The sequence below is a fragment of the Gasterosteus aculeatus genome, chromosome 4 (genome assembly GCF_964276395.1).
Source record: "Gasterosteus aculeatus chromosome 4, fGasAcu3.hap1.1, whole genome shotgun sequence".
Lineage (NCBI taxonomy): Eukaryota > Metazoa > Chordata > Actinopteri > Perciformes > Gasterosteidae > Gasterosteus > Gasterosteus aculeatus.
In genome coordinates, this window is record NC_135691.1 from 29,816,489 (window position 1) to 29,832,680 (window position 16,192).

Sequence of the window (16,192 nt, forward strand, 5' to 3'; positions counted from 1 at the left end):
ACCGCTGTGGCCCGGGTTCAATTTCAGGTCAGGGAAGTCAGATATAAAGTGTTAAATTCCTGGTCAGGGAATTCAAGCTTTAACTTTTAATTCAAGCCAAACTGCAGATGTTTTTAATGTATTCGACTTAAACTATGACTTCATTTGCATAATTGTGTCCCTGGTGGTCTAGTGGCTAGGATTTGGCGCTTTCACCGCCGCGGCCCGGGTTCAATTCCCGGTCAGGGAAATGAGATTTAGAGTTTGGAATTCCAGATCCAACTTTTAATTCAAGCCAAACTGCAGATGTTATGGAATTCCAGATCCAACTTTTAATTCAAGCCAAACTGCAGATGTTTTTAAAGTTTTCGACTTAAATTAAGACATCATTAGCATAATCATGTCCCTGATGGTCTAGTGGCTAGGATTCGGCGCTCTCACCGCCGCGGCCCGGGTTCAATTCCCGGTCAGGGAAATGAGATTTAGAGTTTGGAATTCCAGATCCAACTTTTAATTCAAGCCAAACTGCAGATGTTTTTAAAGTTTTTGACTTAAACTATGACTTCATTTGCATAATCGTGTCCCTGATGGTCTAGTGGCTAGGATTCGGCGCTCTCACCGCCGCGGCCCGGGTTCAATTCCCGGTCAGGGAAATGAGATTTAGAGTTTGGAATTGCAGATCCAACTTTTAATTCAAGCCAAACTACAGATGTTTTTAAAGCATTCAACTTAAACTATGACTTCATTTGCATAATTGTGTCCCTGAGGGTCTAGTGGCTAGGATTTGGCGCTTTCACCGCTGTGGCCCGGGTTCAATTTCCGGTCAGGGAAGTCAGATATAAAGTGTTAAATTCCTGGTCAGGGAATTCAAGCTTTAACTTTTAATTCAAGCCAAACTGCAGATGTTTTTAATGTATTCGACTTAAACTATGACTCCATTTGCATAATTGTGTCCCTGATGGTCTAGTGGCTAGGATTTGGCGCTTTCACAAATGTGGCCCGGGTTCAATTTCCGGTCAGGGAAGTCAGATATAAAGTGTTAAATTCCTGGTCAGGGAATTCAAGCTTTAACTTTTAATTCAAGCCAAACTGCAGATGTTTTTAAAGTTTTCGACTTAAATTAAGACATCATTAGCATAATCATGTCCCTGATGGTCTAGTGGCTAGGATTCGGCGCTCTCACCGCCGCGGCCCGGGTTCAATTTCCGGTCAGGGATTTCAGATATAAAGTGTTAAATTCCTGGTCAGGGAATTCAAGCTCTAACTTTTAATTCAAGCCAAACTGCAGATGTTTTTAAAGCATTCGACTTAAACTATGACTCCATTTGCATAATTGTGTCCCTGATGGTCTAGTGGCTAGGATTTGGTGCTTTCATCGCTGTGGCCCGGGTTCAATTTCCGGTCAGGGAAGTCAGATATAAAGTGTTAAATTCCTGGTCAGGGAATTCAAGCTTTAACTTTTAATTCAAGCCAAACTGCAGATGTTTTTAATGTATTCGACTTAAACTATGACTTCATTTGCATAATTGTGTCCCTGATGGTCTAGTGGCTAGGATTTGGCGCTTTCACAAATGTGGCCCGGGTTCAATTTCCGGTCAGGGAAGTCAGATATAAAGTGTTAAATTCCTGGTCAGGGAATTCAAGCTTTAACTTTTAATTCAAGCCAAACTGCAGATGTTTTTAATGTATTCGACTTAAACTATGACTTCATTTGCATAATTGTGTCCCTGGTGGTCTAGTGGCTAGGATTTGGCGCTTTCGCCGCGGCCCGGGTTCAATTCCCGGTCAGGGAAATGAGATTTAGAGTTTGGAATTCCAGATCCAACTTTTAATTCAAGCCAAACTGCAGATGTTATGGAATTCCAGATCCAACTTTTAATTCAAGCCAAACTGCAGATGTTTTTAAAGTTTTCGTCTTAAATTAAGACATCATTTGCATAATCATGTCCCTGATGGTCTAGTGGCTAGGATTCGGCGCTCTCACCGCCGTGGCCCGGGTTCAATTCCCGGTCAGGGAAATGAGATTTAGAGTTTGGAATTGCAGATCCAACTTTTAATTCAAGCCAAACTACAGATGTTTTTAAAGCATTCGACTTAAACTATGACTTCATTTGCATAATTGTGTCCCTGAGGGTCTAGTGGCTAGGATTTGGCGCTTTCACCGCTGTGGCCCGGGTTCAATTTCCGGTCAGGGAAGTCAGATATAAAGTGTTAAATTCCTGGTCAGGGAATTCAAGCTTTAACTTTTAATTCAAGCCAAACTGCAGATGTTTTTAATGTATTCGACTTAAACTATGACTCCATTTGCATAATTGTGTCCCTGATGGTCTAGTGGCTAGGATTTGGCGCTTTCACAAATGTGGCCCGGGTTCAATTCCCGGTCAGGGAAATGAGATTTAGAGTTTGGAATTCCAGATCCAACTTTTAATTCAAGCCAAACTGCAGATGTTTTTAAAGTTTTTGACTTAAACTATGACTTCATTTGCATAATCATGTCCCTGATGGTCTAGTGGCTAGGATTCGGCGCTCTCACCGCCGCGGCCCGGGTTCAATTCCCGGTCAGGGAAATGAGATTTAGAGTTTGGAATTGCAGATCCAACTTTTAATTCAAGCCAAACTACAGATGTTTTTAAAGCATTCGACTTAAACTATGACTTCATTTGCATAATTGTGTCCCTGAGGGTCTAGTGGCTAGGATTTGGCGCTTTCACCGCTGTGGCCCGGGTTCAATTTCCGGTCAGGGAAGTCAGATATAAAGTGTTAAATTCCTGGTCAGGGAATTCAAGCTTTAACTTTTAATTCAAGCCAAACTGCAGATGTTTTTAATGTATTCGACTTAAACTATGACTTCATTTGCATAATTGTGTCCCTGATGGTCTAGTGGCTAGGATTTGGCGCTTTCACAAATGTGGCCCGGGTTCAATTTCCGGTCAGGGAAGTCAGATATAAAGTGTTAAATTCCTGGTCAGGGAATTCAAGCTTTAACTTTTAATTCAAGCCAAACTGCAGATGTTTTTAATGTATTCGACTTAAACTATGACTTCATTTGCATAATTGTGTCCCTGGTGGTCTAGTGGCTAGGATTTGGCGCTTTCGCCGCGGCCCGGGTTCAATTCCCGGTCAGGGAAATGAGATTTAGAGTTTGGAATTCCAGATCCAACTTTTAATTCAAGCCAAACTGCAGATGTTATGGAATTCCAGATCCAACTTTTAATTCAAGCCAAACTGCAGATGTTTTTAAAGTTTTCGTCTTAAATTAAGACATCATTAGCATAATCATGTCCCTGATGGTCTAGTGGCTAGGATTTGGCGCTCTCACCGCCGCGGCCCGGGTTCAATTTCCGGTCAGGGAATTCAGATATAAAGTGTTAAATTCCTGGTCAGGGAATTCAAGCTCTAACTTTTAATTCAAGCCAAACTGCAGATTTTTTTAATGTATTCGACTTAAACTATGACTTCATTTGCATAATTGTGTCCCTGATGGTCTAGTGGCTAGGATTTGGCGCTTTCACCGCTGTGGCCCGGGTTCAATTTCCGGTCAGGGAAATCAGATATAAAGTGTTAAATTCCTAGTCAGGGAATTGAAGCTCTAAATTTTAATTCAAGCCAAACTACAGATGTTTTTAAAGCATTCGACTTAAACTATGACTCCATTTGCATAATTGTGTCCCTGATGGTCTAGTGGCTAGGATTTGGCGCTTTCACCGCTGTGGCCCGGGTTCAATTTCAGGTCAGGGAAGTCAGATATAAAGTGTTAAATTCCTGGTCAGGGAATTCAAGCTTTAACTTTTAATTCAAGCCAAACTGCAGATGTTTTTAATGTATTCGACTTAAACTATGACTTCATTTGCATAATTGTGTCCCTGGTGGTCTAGTGGCTAGGATTTGGCGCTTTCACCGCCGCGGCCCGGGTTCAATTCCCGGTCAGGGAAATGAGATTTAGAGTTTGGAATTCCAGATCCAACTTTTAATTCAAGCCAAACTGCAGATGTTATGGAATTCCAGATCCAACTTTTAATTCAAGCCAAACTGCAGATGTTTTTAAAGTTTTCGACTTAAATTAAGACATCATTAGCATAATCATGTCCCTGATGGTCTAGTGGCTAGGATTCGGCGCTCTCACCGCCGCGGCCCGGGTTCAATTCCCGGTCAGGGAAATGAGATTTAGAGTTTGGAATTCCAGATCCAACTTTTAATTCAAGCCAAACTGCAGATGTTTTTAAAGTTTTTGACTTAAACTATGACTTCATTTGCATAATCGTGTCCCTGATGGTCTAGTGGCTAGGATTCGGCGCTCTCACCGCCGCGGCCCGGGTTCAATTCCCGGTCAGGGAAATGAGATTTAGAGTTTGGAATTGCAGATCCAACTTTTAATTCAAGCCAAACTACAGATGTTTTTAAAGCATTCAACTTAAACTATGACTTCATTTGCATAATTGTGTCCCTGAGGGTCTAGTGGCTAGGATTTGGCGCTTTCACCGCTGTGGCCCGGGTTCAATTTCCGGTCAGGGAAGTCAGATATAAAGTGTTAAATTCCTGGTCAGGGAATTCAAGCTTTAACTTTTAATTCAAGCCAAACTGCAGATGTTTTTAATGTATTCGACTTAAACTATGACTCCATTTGCATAATTGTGTCCCTGATGGTCTAGTGGCTAGGATTTGGCGCTTTCACAAATGTGGCCCGGGTTCAATTTCCGGTCAGGGAAGTCAGATATAAAGTGTTAAATTCCTGGTCAGGGAATTCAAGCTTTAACTTTTAATTCAAGCCAAACTGCAGATGTTTTTAAAGTTTTCGACTTAAATTAAGACATCATTAGCATAATCATGTCCCTGATGGTCTAGTGGCTAGGATTCGGCGCTCTCACCGCCGCGGCCCGGGTTCAATTTCCGGTCAGGGATTTCAGATATAAAGTGTTAAATTCCTGGTCAGGGAATTCAAGCTCTAACTTTTAATTCAAGCCAAACTGCAGATGTTTTTAAAGCATTCGACTTAAACTATGACTCCATTTGCATAATTGTGTCCCTGATGGTCTAGTGGCTAGGATTTGGTGCTTTCATCGCTGTGGCCCGGGTTCAATTTCCGGTCAGGGAAGTCAGATATAAAGTGTTAAATTCCTGGTCAGGGAATTCAAGCTTTAACTTTTAATTCAAGCCAAACTGCAGATGTTTTTAATGTATTCGACTTAAACTATGACTTCATTTGCATAATTGTGTCCCTGATGGTCTAGTGGCTAGGATTTGGCGCTTTCACAAATGTGGCCCGGGTTCAATTTCCGGTCAGGGAAGTCAGATATAAAGTGTTAAATTCCTGGTCAGGGAATTCAAGCTTTAACTTTTAATTCAAGCCAAACTGCAGATGTTTTTAATGTATTCGACTTAAACTATGACTTCATTTGCATAATTGTGTCCCTGGTGGTCTAGTGGCTAGGATTTGGCGCTTTCGCCGCGGCCCGGGTTCAATTCCCGGTCAGGGAAATGAGATTTAGAGTTTGGAATTCCAGATCCAACTTTTAATTCAAGCCAAACTGCAGATGTTATGGAATTCCAGATCCAACTTTTAATTCAAGCCAAACTGCAGATGTTTTTAAAGTTTTCGTCTTAAATTAAGACATCATTAGCATAATCATGTCCCTGATGGTCTAGTGGCTAGGATTTGGCGCTCTCACCGCCGCGGCCCGGGTTCAATTTCCGGTCAGGGAATTCAGATATAAAGTGTTAAATTCCTGGTCAGGGAATTCAAGCTCTAACTTTTAATTCAAGCCAAACTGCAGATTTTTTTAATGTATTCGACTTAAACTATGACTTCATTTGCATAATTGTGTCCCTGATGGTCTAGTGGCTAGGATTTGGCGCTTTCACCGCTGTGGCCCGGGTTCAATTTCCGGTCAGGGAAATCAGATATAAAGTGTTAAATTCCTAGTCAGGGAATTGAAGCTCTAAATTTTAATTCAAGCCAAACTACAGATGTTTTTAAAGCATTCGACTTAAACTATGACTCCATTTGCATAATTGTGTCCCTGATGGTCTAGTGGCTAGGATTTGGCGCTTTCACCGCTGTGGCCCGGGTTCAATTTCAGGTCAGGGAAGTCAGATATAAAGTGTTAAATTCCTGGTCAGGGAATTCAAGCTTTAACTTTTAATTCAAGCCAAACTGCAGATGTTTTTAATGTATTCGACTTAAACTATGACTTCATTTGCATAATTGTGTCCCTGGTGGTCTAGTGGCTAGGATTCGGCGCTCTCACCGCCACGGCCCGAGATTTAGAGTTTGGAATTCCAGATCGAACTTTTAATTCAAGCCAAACTACAGATGTTTTTAATGTATTAGACTTAAACTATGACTCCATTTGCATAATTGTGTCCCTGATGGTCTAGTGGCTAGGATTCGGCGCTCTCACCGCCGCGGCCCGGGTTCAATTCCCGGTCAGGGAAGTGAGACTTAGAGTTTGGAATTCCAGATCCAACTTTTAATTCAAGCCAAACTGCAGATGTTTTTAAAGTATTTGACTTAAACTATGACTTCATTTGCATAATTGTGTCCCTGATTGTCTAGTGGCTAGGATTTGGTGCTTTCACCGCTGTGGCCCGGGTTCAATTCCCGGTCAGGGAAATGAGATTTAGAGTTTGGAATTCCAGATCCAACTTTTAATTCAAGCCAAACTGCAGATGTTTTTAAAGCTTTTGACTTAAACTATGACTTCATTTGCATAATCATGTCCCTGATGGTCTAGTGGCTAGGATTCGGTGCTCTCACCGCCGCGGCCCGGGTTCAATTCCCGGTCAGGGAAATGAAATTTAGAGTTTGGAATTCCAGATCCAACTTTTAATTCAAGCCAAACTACAGATGTTTTTAAAGCATTCGACTTAAACTATGACTCCATTTGCATAATTGTGTCCCTGAGGGTCTAGTGGCTAGGATTTGGCGCTTTCACCGCTGTGGCCCGGGTTCAATTTCCGGTCAGGGAAGTCAGATATAAAGTGTTAAATTCCTGGTCAGGGAATTCAAGCTTTAACTTTTAATTCAAGCCAAACTGCAGATGTTTTTAATGTATTCGACTTAAACTATGACTTCATTTGCATAATTGTGTCCCTGATGGTCTAGTGGCTAGGATTTGGCGCTTTCACCGCCGCGGCCCGGGTTCAATTCCCGGTCACGGAAATGAGATTTAGAGTTTGGAATTCCAGATCCAACTTTTAATTGAACACAGATATAAAGTGTTAAATTCCTGGTCAGGGAATTCAAGCTTTAACTTTTAATTCAAGCCAAACTGCAGATGTTTTTAATGTATTCGACTTAAACTATGACTTCATTTGCATAATTGTGTCCCTGATGGTCTAGTGGCTAGGATTTGGCGCTTTCACCGCTGCGGCCTGGGTTCAATTCCCGGTCAGGGAAATGAGATTTAGAGTTTGGAATTCCAGATCCAACTTTTAATTCAAGCCAAATTGCAGATGTTATGGAATTCCAGATCCAACTTTTAATTCAAGCCATACTGCAGATGTTTTTAAAGTTTTCGACTTAAATTAAGACTTCATTAGCGTAATCATGTCCCTGATGGTCTAGTGGCTAGGATTCGGCGCTCTCACCGCCGCGGCCCGGGTTCAATTCCCGGTCAGGGAAATGAGATTTAGAGTTTGGAATTCCAGATCCAACTTTTAATTCAAGCCAAACTGCAGATGTTTTTAAAGCATTCGACTTAAACTATGACTCCATTTGCATAATTGTGTCCATGATGGTCTAGTGGCTAGGATTTGGCGCTTTCACCGCTGTGGCCCGGGTTCAATTTCCGGTCAGGGAAGTCAGATATAAAGTGTTAAATTCCTGGTCAGGGAATTCAAGCTTTAACTTTTAATTCAAGCCAAACTGCAGATGTTTTTAATGTATTCGACTTAAACTATGACTTCATTTGCATAATTGTGTCCCTGATGGTCTAGTGGCTAGGATTTGGCGCTGTCACAAATGTGGCCCGGGTTCAATTTCCGGTCAGGGAAGTCAGATATAAAGTGTTAAATTCCTGGTCAGGGAATTCAAGCTTTAACTTTTAATTCAAGCCAAACTGCAGATGTTTTTAATGTATTCGACTTAAACTATGACTTCATTTGCATAATTGTGTCCCTGATGGTCTAGTGGCTAGGATTTGGCGCTTTCACCGCCGCGGCCCGGGTTCAATTCCCGGTCAGGGAAATGAGATTTAGAGTTTGGAATTCCAGATCCAACTTTTAATTCAAGCCAAATTGCAGATGTTATGGAATTCCAGATCCAACTTTTAATTCAAGCCAAACTGCAGATGTTTTTAAAGTTTTCGACTTAAATTAAGACTTCATTAGCATAATCATGCTGATGGTCTAGTGGCTAGGATTCGGCGCTCTCACCGCCGCGGCCCGGGTTCAATTCCCGGTCAGGGAAATGAGATTTAGAGTTTGGAATTCCAGATCCAACTTTTAATTCAAGCCAAACTGCAGATGTTTTTAAAGTTTTCGACTTAAATTAAGACTTCATTAGCATAATCATGTCCCTGATGGTCTAGTGGCTAGGATTCGGCGCTCTCACCGCCGCGGCCCGGGTTCAATTTCCGGTCAGGGAAATGAGATTTGGAGTTTGGAATTCCAGATCCAACTTTTAATTCAAGCCAAACTGCAGATGTTTTTAAAGTATTCGACTTAAACTATGACTTCATTTGCATAATTGTGTCCCTGAGGGTCTAGTGGCTAGGATTTGGCGCTTTCACCGCTGTGGCCCGGGTTCAATTTCCGGTCAGGGAAGTCAGAAATAAAGTGTTAAATTCCTGGTCAGGGAATTCAAGCTTTAACTTTTAATTCAAGCCAAACTGCAGATGTTTTTAATGTATTCGACTTAAACTATGACTTCATTTGCATAATTGTGTCCCTGATGGTCTAGTGGCTAGGATTTGGCGCTTTCACAGCTGTGGCCAGGGTTCAATTTCCGGTCAGGGAAGTCAGAAATAAAGTGTTAAATTCCTGGTCAGGGAATTCAAGCTTTAACTTTTAATTCAAGCCAAACTGCAGATGTTTTTAATGTATTCGACTTAAACTATGACTTCATTTGCATAATTGTGTCCCTGATGGTCTAGTGGCTAGGATTTGGCGCTTTCACAAATGTGGCCCGGGTTCAATTTCCGGTCAGGGAAGTCAGATATAAAGTGTTAAATTCCTGGTCAGGGAATTCAAGCTTTAACTTTTAATTCAAGCCAAACTGCAGATGTTTTTAATGTATTCGACTTAAACTATGACTTCATTTGCATAATTGTGTCCCTGATGGTCTAGTGGCTAGGATTTGGCGCTTTCACCGCCGCGGCCCGGGTTCAATTCCCGGTCAGGGAAATGAGATTTAGAGTTTGGAATTCCAGATCCAACTTTTAATTCAAGCCAAATTGCAGATGTTATGGAATTCCAGATCCAACTTTTAATTCAAGCCAAACTGCAGATGTTTTTAAAGTTTTCGACTTAAATTAAGACTTCATTAGCATAATCATGTCCCTGATGGTCTAGTGGCTAGGATTCGGCGCTCTCACCGCCGCGGCCCGGGTTCAATTCCCGGTCAGGGAAATGAGATTTAGAGTTTGGAATTCCAGATCCAACTTTTAATTCAAGCCAAACTGCAGATGTTTTTAAAGCATTCGACTTAAACTATGACTTCATTTGCATAATTGTGTCCCTGAGGGTCTAGTGGCTAGGATTTGGCGCTTTCACAAATGTGGCCCGGGTTCAATTTCCGGTCAGGGAAGTCAGATATAAAGTGTTAAATTCCTGGTCAGGGAATTCAAGCTTTAACTTTTAATTCAAGCCAAACTGCAGATGTTTTTAATGTATTCGACTTAAACTATGACTTCATTTGCATAATTGTGTCCCTGATGGTCTAGTGGCTAGGATTTGGCGCTGTCACAAATGTGGCCCGGGTTCAATTTCCGGTCAGGGAAGTCAGATATAAAGTGTTAAATTCCTGGTCAGGGAATTCAAGCTTTAACTTTTAATTCAAGCCAAACTGCAGATGTTTTTAATGTATTCGACTTAAACTATGACTTCATTTGCATAATTGTGTCCCTGATGGTCTAGTGGCTAGGATTTGGCGCTTTCACCGCCGCGGCCCGGGTTCAAAAATGAGATTTAGAGTTTGTAATTCCAGATCCAACTTTTAATTCAAGCCAAACTGCAGATGTTATGGAATTCCAGATCCAACTTTTAATTCAAGCCAAACTGCAGATGTTTTTAAAGTTTTCGACTTAAATTAAGACATCATTAGCATAATCATGTCCCTGATGGTCTAGTGGCTAGGATTCGGCGCTCTCACCGCCGCGGCCCGGGTTCAATTCCCGGTCAGGGAAATGAGATTTAGAGTTTGGAATTCCAGATCCAACTTTTAATTCAAGCCAAACTGCAGATGTTTTTAAAGTTTTTGACTTAAACTATGACTTCATTTGCATAATCATGTCCCTGATGGTCTAGTGGCTAGGATTCGGCGCTCTCACCGCCGCGGCCCGGGTTCAATTCCCGGTCAGGGAAATGAGATTTAGAGTTTGGAATTGCAGATCCAACTTTTAATTCAAGCCAAACTACAGATGTTTTTAAAGCATTCGACTTAAACTATGACTTCATTTGCATAATTGTGTCCCTGAGGGTCTAGTGGCTAGGATTTGGCGCTTTCACCGCTGTGGCCCGGGTTCAATTTCCGGTCAGGGAAGTCAGATATAAAGTGTTAAATTCCTGGTCAGGGAATTCAAGCTTTAACTTTTAATTCAAGCCAAACTGCAGATGTTTTTAATGTATTCGACTTAAACTATGACTTCATTTGCATAATTGTGTCCCTGATGGTCTAGTGGCTAGGATTTGGCGCTTTCACCGCCGCGGCCCGGGTTCAATTCCCGGTCAGGGAAATGAGATTTAGAGTTTGGAATTCCAGATCCAACTTTTAATTCAAGCCAAATTGCAGATGTTATAGAATTCCAGATCCAACTTTTAATTCAAGCCAAACTGCAGATGTTTTTAAAGTTTTCGACTTAAATTAAGACTTCATTAACTAATCATGTCCCTGATGGTCTAGTGGCTAGGATTCGGCGCTCTCACCGCCGCGGCCCGTGTTCAATTCCCGGTCAGGGAAATGAGATTTAGAGTTTGGAATTCCAGATCCAACTTTTAATTCAAGCCAAACTGCAGATGTTTTTAAAGCATTCGACTTAAACTATGACTCCATTTGCATAATTGTGTCCATGATGGTCTAGTGGCTAGGATTTGGCGCTTTCACCGCTGTGGCCCGGGTTCAATTTCCGGTCAGGGAAGTCAGATATAAAGTGTTAAATTCCTGGTCAGGGAATTCAAGCTTTAACTTTTAATTCAAGCCAAACTGCAGATGTTTTTAATGTATTCGACTTAAACTATGACTTCATTTGCATAATTGTGTCCCTGATGGTCTAGTGGCTAGGATTTGGCGCTTTCACAAATGTGGCCCGGGTTCAATTTCCGGTCAGGGAAGTCAGATATAAAGTGTTAAATTCCTGGTCAGGGAATTCAAGCTTTAACTTTTAATTCAAGCCAAACTGCAGATGTTTTTAATGTATTCGACTTAAACTATGACTCCATTTGCATAATTGTGTCCCTGATGGTCTAGTGGCTAGGATTTGGCGCTTTCACCGCCGCGGCCCGGGTTCAATTCCCGGTCACGGAAATGAGATTTAGAGTTTGGAATTCCAGATCCAACTTTTAATTCAAGCCAAATTGCAGATGTTATGGAATTCCAGATCCAACTTTTAATTCAAGCCAAACTGCAGATGTTTTTAAAGTTTTCGACTTAAATTAAGACTTCATTAGCATAATCATGTCCCTGATGGTCTAGTGGCTAGGATTCGGCGCTCTCACCGCCGCGGCCCGGGTTCAATTCCCGGTCAGGGAAATGAGATTTAGAGTTTGGAATTCCAGATCCAACTTTTAATTCAAGCCAAATTGCAGATGTTATGGAATTCCAGATCCAACTTTTAATTCAAGCCAAACTGCAGATGTTTTTAAAGTTTTCGACTTAAATTAAGACTTCATTAGCATAATCATGCTGATGGTCTAGTGGCTAGGATTCGGCGCTCTCACCGCCGCGGCCCGGGTTCAATTCCCAGTCAGGGAAATGAGATTTAGAGTTTGGAATTCCAGATCCAACTTTTAATTCAAGCCAAACTGCAGATGTTTTTAAAGTTTTCGACTTAAATTAAGACTTCATTAGCATAATCATGTCCCTGATGGTCTAGTGGCTAGGATTCGGCGCTCTCACCGCCGCGGCCCGGGTTCAATTTCCGGTCAGGGAAATGAGATTTGGAGTTTGGAATTCCAGATCCAACTTTTAATTCAAGCCAAACTGCAGATGTTTTTAAAGTATTCGACTTAAACTATGACTTCATTTGCATAATTGTGTCCCTGAGGGTCTAGTGGCTAGGATTTGGCGCTTTCACCGCTGTGGCCCGGGTTCAATTTCCGGTCAGGGAAGTCAGAAATAAAGTGTTAAATTCCTGGTCAGGGAATTCAAGCTTTAACTTTTAATTCAAGCCAAACTGCAGATGTTTTTAATGTATTCGACTTAAACTATGACTTCATTTGCATAATTGTGTCCCTGATGGTCTAGTGGCTAGGATTTGGCGCTTTCACAGCTGTGGCCAGGGTTCAATTTCCGGTCAGGGAAGTCAGAAATAAAGTGTTAAATTCCTGGTCAGGGAATTCAAGCTTTAACTTTTAATTCAAGCCAAACTGCAGATGTTTTTAATGTATTCGACTTAAACTATGACTTCATTTGCATAATCGTGTCCCTGATGGTCTAGTGGCTAGGATTTGGCGCTTTCACCGCCGCGGCCCGGGTTCAATTCCCGGTCAGGGAAATGAGATTTAGAGTTTGGAATTCCAGATCCAACTTTTAATTCAAGCCAAACTGCAGATGTTTTTAAAGCTTTTGACTTAAACTATGACTTCATTTGCATAATCATGTCCCTGATGGTCTAGTGGCTAGGATTCGGTGCTCTCACCGCCGCGGCCCGGGTTCAATTCCCGGTCAGGGAAATGAAATTTAGAGTTTGGAATTCCAGATCCAACTTTTAATTCAAGCCAAACTACAGATGTTTTTAAAGCATTCGACTTAAACTATGACTCCATTTGCATAATTGTGTCCCTGAGGGTCTAGTGGCTAGGATTTGGCGCTTTCACCGCTGTGGCCCGGGTTCAATTTCCGGTCAGGGAAGTCAGAAATAAAGTGTTAAATTCCTGGTCAGGGAATTCAAGCTTTAACTTTTAATTCAAGCCAAACTGCAGATGTTTTTAATGTATTCGACTTAAACTATGACTTCATTTGCATAATTGTGTCCCTGATGGTCTAGTGGCTAGGATTTGGCGCTTTCACAGCTGTGGCCAGGGTTCAATTTCCGGTCAGGGAAGTCAGAAATAAAGTGTTAAATTCCTGGTCAGGGAATTCAAGCTTTAACTTTTAATTCAAGCCAAACTGCAGATGTTTTTAATGTATTCGACTTAAACTATGACTCCATTTGCATAATTGTGTCCCTGATGGTCTAGTGGCTAGGATTTGGCGCTTTCACCGCTGTGGCCCGGGTTCAATTTCCGGTCAGGGAAGTCAGATATAAAGTGTTAATTTCCTGGTCAGGGAATTCAAGCTTTAACTTTTAATTCAAGCCAAACTGCAGATGTTTTTAATGTATTCGACTTAAACTATGACTCCATTTGCATAATTGTGTCCCTGATGTTCTAGTGGCTAGGATTTGGCGCTTTCACCGTCGCGGCCCGGGTTCAATTTCCGGTCAGGGAAATGAGATTTGGAGTTTGGAATTCCAGATCCAACTTTTAATTCAAGCCAAACTGCAGATGTTTTTAAAGTATTCAACTTAAACTATGACTTCATTTGCATAATTGTGTCCCTGAGGGTCTAGTGGCTAGGATTTGGCGCTTTCACCGCTGTGGCCCGGGTTCAATTTCCGGTCAGGGAAGTCAGATATAAAGTGTTAAATTCCTGGTCAGGGAATTCAAGCTTTAACTTTTAATTCAAGCCAAACTGCAGATGTTTTTAATGTATTCGACTTAAACTATGACTTCATTTGCATAATTTTTCCCTGATGGTCTAGTGGCTAGGATTTGGCGCTGTCACAAATGTGGCCCGGGTTCAATTTCCGGTCAGGGAAGTCAGATATAAAGTGTTAAATTCCTGGTCAGGGAATTCAAGCTTTAACTTTTAATTCAAGCCAAACTGCAGATGTTTTTAATGTATTCGACTTAAACTATGACTTCATTTGCATAATTGTGTCCCTGATGGTCTAGTGGCTAGGATTTGGCGCTTTCACCGCCGCGGCCCGGGTTCAATTCCCGGTCAGGGAAATGAGATTTAGAGTTTGGAATTCCAGATCCAACTTTTAATTCAAGCCAAATTGCAGATGTTATGGAATTCCAGATCCAACTTTTAATTCAAGCCAAACTGCAGATGTTTTTAAAGTTTTCGACTTAAATTAAGACTTCATTAGCGTAATCATGTCCCTGATGGTCTAGTGGCTAGGATTCGGCGCTCTCACCGCCGCGGCCCGGGTTCAATTCCCGGTCAGGGAAATGAGATTTAGAGTTTGGAATTCCAGATCCAACTTTTAATTCAAGCCAAACTACAGATGTTTTTAAAGCATTCGACTTAAACTATGACTCCATTTGCATAATTGTGTCCCTGAGGGTCTAGTGGCTAGGATTTGGCGCTTTCACCGCTGTGGCCCGGGTTCAATTTCCGGTCAGGGAAGTCAGAAATAAAGTGTTAAATTCCTGGTCAGGGAATTCAAGCTTTAACTTTTAATTCAAGCCAAACTGCAGATGTTTTTAATGTATTCGACTTAAACTATGACTTCATTTGCATAATTGTGTCCCTGATGGTCTAGTGGCTAGGATTTGGCGCTTTCACAGCTGTGGCCAGGGTTCAATTTCCGGTCAGGGAAGTCAGAAATAAAGTGTTAAATTCCTGGTCAGGGAATTCAAGCTTTAACTTTTAATTCAAGCCAAACTGCAGATGTTTTTAATGTATTCGACTTAAACTATGACTCCATTTGCATAATTGTGTCCCTGATGGTCTAGTGGCTAGGATTTGGCGCTTTCACCGCTGTGGCCCGGGTTCAATTTCCGGTCAGGGAAGTCAGATATAAAGTGTTAATTTCCTGGTCAGGGAATTCAAGCTTTAACTTTTAATTCAAGCCAAACTGCAGATGTTTTTAATGTATTCGACTTAAACTATGACTCCATTTGCATAATTGTGTCCCTGATGTTCTAGTGGCTAGGATTTGGCGCTTTCACCGTCGCGGCCCGGGTTCAATTTCCGGTCAGGGAAATGAGATTTGGAGTTTGGAATTCCAGATCCAACTTTTAATTCAAGCCAAACTGCAGATGTTTTTAAAGTATTCAACTTAAACTATGACTTCATTTGCATAATTGTGTCCCTGAGGGTCTAGTGGCTAGGATTTGGCGCTTTCACCGCTGTGGCCCGGGTTCAATTTCCGGTCAGGGAAGTCAGATATAAAGTGTTAAATTCCTGGTCAGGGAATTCAAGCTTTAACTTTTAATTCAAGCCAAACTGCAGATGTTTTTAATGTATTCGACTTAAACTATGACTTCATTTGCATAATTGTGTCCCTGATGGTCTAGTGGCTAGGATTTGGCGCTGTCACAAATGTGGCCCGGGTTCAATTTCCGGTCAGGGAAGTCAGATATAAAGTGTTAAATTCCTGGTCAGGGAATTCAAGCTTTAACTTTTAATTCAAGCCAAACTGCAGATGTTTTTAATGTATTCGACTTAAACTATGACTTCATTTGCATAATTGTGTCCCTGATGGTCTAGTGGCTAGGATTTGGCGCTTTCACCGCCGCGGCCCGGGTTCAATTCCCGGTCAGGGAAATGAGATTTAGCGTTTGGAATTCCAGATCCAACTTTTAATTCAAGCCAAATTGCAGATGTTATGGAATTCCAGATCCAACTTTTAATTCAAGCCAAACTGCAGATGTTTTTAAAGTTTTCGACTTAAATTAAGACTTCATTAGCGTAATCATGTCCCTGATGGTCTAGTGGCTAGGATTCGGCGCTCTCACCGCCGCGGCCCGTGTTCAATTCCCGGTCAGGGAAATGAGATTTAGAGTTTGGAATTCCAGATCCAACTTTTAATTCAAGCCAAACTGCAGATGTTTTTAAAGCATTCGA

The 16,192-nt window shown here is 41.6% G+C and overlaps 26 non-coding genes across 26 annotated transcripts; all 26 read left to right on the forward strand.

The window, feature by feature from the left end:
- Positions 1-157: 157 nt before the first annotated feature.
- trnae-uuc (transfer RNA glutamic acid (anticodon UUC)) lies at positions 158-229 on the forward strand. The gene has a single exon. It is a non-coding gene; the product is annotated as a tRNA-Glu (tRNA).
- Positions 230-382: 153 nt separating this feature from the next.
- On the forward strand, positions 383-454 carry trnae-cuc (transfer RNA glutamic acid (anticodon CUC)). Its single transcript has one exon. It is a non-coding gene; the product is annotated as a tRNA-Glu (tRNA).
- A 106-nt stretch (positions 455-560) lies between these two features.
- On the forward strand, positions 561-632 carry trnae-cuc (transfer RNA glutamic acid (anticodon CUC)). Its single transcript has one exon. It is a non-coding gene; the product is annotated as a tRNA-Glu (tRNA).
- Positions 633-1,925: 1,293 nt separating this feature from the next.
- trnae-cuc (transfer RNA glutamic acid (anticodon CUC)) lies at positions 1,926-1,997 on the forward strand. The gene has a single exon. It is a non-coding gene; the product is annotated as a tRNA-Glu (tRNA).
- A 477-nt stretch (positions 1,998-2,474) lies between these two features.
- trnae-cuc (transfer RNA glutamic acid (anticodon CUC)) lies at positions 2,475-2,546 on the forward strand. Its single transcript has one exon. It is a non-coding gene; the product is annotated as a tRNA-Glu (tRNA).
- A 1,293-nt stretch (positions 2,547-3,839) lies between these two features.
- On the forward strand, positions 3,840-3,911 carry trnae-uuc (transfer RNA glutamic acid (anticodon UUC)). The gene has a single exon. It is a non-coding gene; the product is annotated as a tRNA-Glu (tRNA).
- Positions 3,912-4,064: 153 nt separating this feature from the next.
- On the forward strand, positions 4,065-4,136 carry trnae-cuc (transfer RNA glutamic acid (anticodon CUC)). The gene has a single exon. It is a non-coding gene; the product is annotated as a tRNA-Glu (tRNA).
- A 106-nt stretch (positions 4,137-4,242) lies between these two features.
- trnae-cuc (transfer RNA glutamic acid (anticodon CUC)) lies at positions 4,243-4,314 on the forward strand. Its single transcript has one exon. It is a non-coding gene; the product is annotated as a tRNA-Glu (tRNA).
- A 2,025-nt stretch (positions 4,315-6,339) lies between these two features.
- Positions 6,340-6,411, forward strand: trnae-cuc (transfer RNA glutamic acid (anticodon CUC)). Its single transcript has one exon. It is a non-coding gene; the product is annotated as a tRNA-Glu (tRNA).
- Positions 6,412-6,695: 284 nt separating this feature from the next.
- trnae-cuc (transfer RNA glutamic acid (anticodon CUC)) lies at positions 6,696-6,767 on the forward strand. The gene has a single exon. It is a non-coding gene; the product is annotated as a tRNA-Glu (tRNA).
- Positions 6,768-7,066: 299 nt separating this feature from the next.
- Positions 7,067-7,138, forward strand: trnae-uuc (transfer RNA glutamic acid (anticodon UUC)). Its single transcript has one exon. It is a non-coding gene; the product is annotated as a tRNA-Glu (tRNA).
- Positions 7,139-7,303: 165 nt separating this feature from the next.
- Positions 7,304-7,375, forward strand: trnae-uuc (transfer RNA glutamic acid (anticodon UUC)). The gene has a single exon. It is a non-coding gene; the product is annotated as a tRNA-Glu (tRNA).
- A 153-nt stretch (positions 7,376-7,528) lies between these two features.
- On the forward strand, positions 7,529-7,600 carry trnae-cuc (transfer RNA glutamic acid (anticodon CUC)). Its single transcript has one exon. It is a non-coding gene; the product is annotated as a tRNA-Glu (tRNA).
- A 492-nt stretch (positions 7,601-8,092) lies between these two features.
- On the forward strand, positions 8,093-8,164 carry trnae-uuc (transfer RNA glutamic acid (anticodon UUC)). The gene has a single exon. It is a non-coding gene; the product is annotated as a tRNA-Glu (tRNA).
- A 1,085-nt stretch (positions 8,165-9,249) lies between these two features.
- trnae-uuc (transfer RNA glutamic acid (anticodon UUC)) lies at positions 9,250-9,321 on the forward strand. The gene has a single exon. It is a non-coding gene; the product is annotated as a tRNA-Glu (tRNA).
- Positions 9,322-9,474: 153 nt separating this feature from the next.
- trnae-cuc (transfer RNA glutamic acid (anticodon CUC)) lies at positions 9,475-9,546 on the forward strand. Its single transcript has one exon. It is a non-coding gene; the product is annotated as a tRNA-Glu (tRNA).
- Positions 9,547-10,250: 704 nt separating this feature from the next.
- trnae-cuc (transfer RNA glutamic acid (anticodon CUC)) lies at positions 10,251-10,322 on the forward strand. Its single transcript has one exon. It is a non-coding gene; the product is annotated as a tRNA-Glu (tRNA).
- Positions 10,323-10,428: 106 nt separating this feature from the next.
- On the forward strand, positions 10,429-10,500 carry trnae-cuc (transfer RNA glutamic acid (anticodon CUC)). The gene has a single exon. It is a non-coding gene; the product is annotated as a tRNA-Glu (tRNA).
- A 299-nt stretch (positions 10,501-10,799) lies between these two features.
- On the forward strand, positions 10,800-10,871 carry trnae-uuc (transfer RNA glutamic acid (anticodon UUC)). Its single transcript has one exon. It is a non-coding gene; the product is annotated as a tRNA-Glu (tRNA).
- Positions 10,872-11,587: 716 nt separating this feature from the next.
- trnae-uuc (transfer RNA glutamic acid (anticodon UUC)) lies at positions 11,588-11,659 on the forward strand. The gene has a single exon. It is a non-coding gene; the product is annotated as a tRNA-Glu (tRNA).
- A 153-nt stretch (positions 11,660-11,812) lies between these two features.
- On the forward strand, positions 11,813-11,884 carry trnae-cuc (transfer RNA glutamic acid (anticodon CUC)). The gene has a single exon. It is a non-coding gene; the product is annotated as a tRNA-Glu (tRNA).
- An 892-nt stretch (positions 11,885-12,776) lies between these two features.
- Positions 12,777-12,848, forward strand: trnae-uuc (transfer RNA glutamic acid (anticodon UUC)). The gene has a single exon. It is a non-coding gene; the product is annotated as a tRNA-Glu (tRNA).
- Positions 12,849-12,954: 106 nt separating this feature from the next.
- trnae-cuc (transfer RNA glutamic acid (anticodon CUC)) lies at positions 12,955-13,026 on the forward strand. The gene has a single exon. It is a non-coding gene; the product is annotated as a tRNA-Glu (tRNA).
- A 1,248-nt stretch (positions 13,027-14,274) lies between these two features.
- trnae-uuc (transfer RNA glutamic acid (anticodon UUC)) lies at positions 14,275-14,346 on the forward strand. The gene has a single exon. It is a non-coding gene; the product is annotated as a tRNA-Glu (tRNA).
- A 153-nt stretch (positions 14,347-14,499) lies between these two features.
- trnae-cuc (transfer RNA glutamic acid (anticodon CUC)) lies at positions 14,500-14,571 on the forward strand. Its single transcript has one exon. It is a non-coding gene; the product is annotated as a tRNA-Glu (tRNA).
- Positions 14,572-15,820: 1,249 nt separating this feature from the next.
- trnae-uuc (transfer RNA glutamic acid (anticodon UUC)) lies at positions 15,821-15,892 on the forward strand. The gene has a single exon. It is a non-coding gene; the product is annotated as a tRNA-Glu (tRNA).
- Positions 15,893-16,192: the final 300 nt, after the last annotated feature.